Source organism: Nyctereutes procyonoides, unplaced genomic scaffold (genome assembly GCF_905146905.1).
Source record: "Nyctereutes procyonoides isolate TBG_1078 unplaced genomic scaffold, NYPRO_anot_genome, whole genome shotgun sequence".
Taxonomy (NCBI): Eukaryota; Metazoa; Chordata; class Mammalia; order Carnivora; family Canidae; genus Nyctereutes; species Nyctereutes procyonoides.
Genome location: NW_026575125.1, coordinates 55,443,912 through 55,446,150, shown reverse-complemented (window position 1 = coordinate 55,446,150; position 2,239 = coordinate 55,443,912). Strand labels below are relative to the sequence as shown.

The 2,239-nt window shown below is 50.2% G+C and overlaps 1 pseudogene; it reads left to right on the top strand.

The window, feature by feature from the left end:
• Window positions 1-260: 260 nt before the first annotated feature.
• LOC129517954 (zinc finger protein RFP-like) lies at window positions 261-1,874 on the top strand (annotated as a pseudogene).
• Window positions 1,875-2,239: the final 365 nt, after the last annotated feature.

Below are 2,239 nucleotides of genomic sequence, written 5' to 3'. Positions count from 1 at the left end.
GAAGCAGGCTTCCCGCGGGGGAGCCCAATGTGAGGCTCAATCCCGGGATTCTGGGACCACACCCTGAGCCGAAGGCAGATGCCCAACAACTGAGCCACCCAGATGTCCCTCTACCAAACATTTAAAGGAGAGTTAAAGGGATCCGAACAATGACTGTCCCAGTCCCACAGGAAGCCCACCTTGGCAGCCCCCTGGTGCAGTCACAGGACTCTGCTGGGAGACAAGAATTCATGCTCACTCAGCAGGGCACTTGCACAGGGATGGCCAGCAACAGTTGGGGCCAGTGCATGCATTTGAGATCCAGGCAGAGGTGCAGCCCTCTGCCTGCCCAACTTGCAAGGCTGCCAGGAAGGGGCAATCAGGAGGGTGTGCAGAAGTCTACCTGCCCAATGTGTCTGCAGTACTTTGCCAACCCCATGAGGCTCGACTGCAGGTGCAACAACTGTTGTGCATGCCTCACCCATTGCTAGGGCGAGATGGAGACCGACAGGTGATGCTCACAGCGCCAGGAGATCTTCCTGCAGCAGCACATGAGACCCAGTTGGCACCCGGCCAACATAACACAGCTAGTGAAACAGATGTGCACCTTGTGGTCATTGGGGGCCCTGGCCGAGATGGGGGTGTGGGAGAAGCACCACAAGTCCCTGAAGGTGTATTGTGAGACGGACCATGTGCCCATCTGTGTGGTGTGTGGCTGCTTCTGCAAGCACATTGGCCATAGCATGCTGCCGCTCAAGAAGGCAGTGGAGGACTTCAAGGAGCAAATCCAGAACCAGCTGGACCACCTGGAAAGACTGAAAGACTTAAAGAAGAGGTTCTGGGCACAGGGGGAACAGACACGAGCTGAACTCTTGAGCCTGAACCAGATAGAGAGGGAGAAGATCGTCTGGAAGTTTGAGCAGCTCTCTCACTCCTTAAAGGATCATGAGTATCATCTCCTGGCCCACCTTGAGGAGCTAGATTTAGCTACCTACAACAGCATCAATGGTGTCAACACCAGATCTCCTGCAATGTCTCCCACCCGAGTAGCTTGATCACCCAGCTGGAAGAGAAGCAGCAGCAGCCTACCAGGGAGCTCCTGCAGAACATCAGGGACACATTGAACATACGTGAAACAATCAGGATCCCTGATCCTTCGATCACACTTCTAGATCTGCAAGAAGGAAAAAAAGCCACATTTTCACCCCAAACCGTCTCTTCTTGCCTGAAAATCTGAAGCAGTTCACAGGAAAAATTCAGCCAATATGGGGAAAATTCAAAAATTGAGAGAGGCTCAATCACACTCAGTAGGTATGGCTCTAGAGACACAGCCTACCCCACCTGAATCCTTTCCTGCAGCATGTACGTTTGTCATAGTTACTTCTAGCAGGACCTGCCCAACAACCCAGAGCTGTTAAATCTGTTTCCCTGCGTCTTTGGTGCTCCAAGATTGTCGCTGGGAGACACCATTGGGAGGTAGAGATGAGAGATAAGGCCAAGCAGACCTTGATGTATGTGAAAACTCAGTGTGCAGAAAAGGTAGAGTAATTTTGTCCACCCAGAATGGGTTCTGGACAGTGTCCTTGTGGTATGGGAAAGAATACTGGGCTCTTACCTCCCCAGGGACTTCCCTCCCCCAGTGGACCCCTCTCCAGTGGGTGGGGATTTTCTTGGACTATGATTCTGGTGAGGTCTCCTTCTACAACGTGACAGACAGGTGTCAAATTTTTACTTTCTCTCATGCTACCTTCTGCAGGCCTGTCCAGCCCGAATTCAGTCTGAGTTACTTGGGAGGGAAGAGTGCAGCCCCTTTCATCATCTGCCCCTTGAGTGGGATTGATGGGTTTTCTGGCCATGTAGGCAATCATGCTCATTCCATGGAGACCTTCTGTTGATGAGGTGAACTCGGGCCAAAAGGGCTGTTGGCCATAATCCAACCCCAGGCATACAGTGCCTTGTTGCCTTGCCACTTTTCGTTCATCGCAGCTGGGTATCCTTACCACTCTCCATGCTTCTAAGGTGGGAGACAAGATGTCCACATTTTCTACTATTCTTTCCCTATCCATGCAAATTGTGAGATGTATTGAGAAGTAACAAGATTGTCTGGAAATAAAAACCAGATGATCAAAATACATACATACATACATACATACATACATACATACATGCAGAAGAGTTAATACCTATTCTTCTCAAACTATTTCAAAAAATATAAATGGAGGGAAAACTTCCAAACTCATTCTATGAGGCCAGCATTACA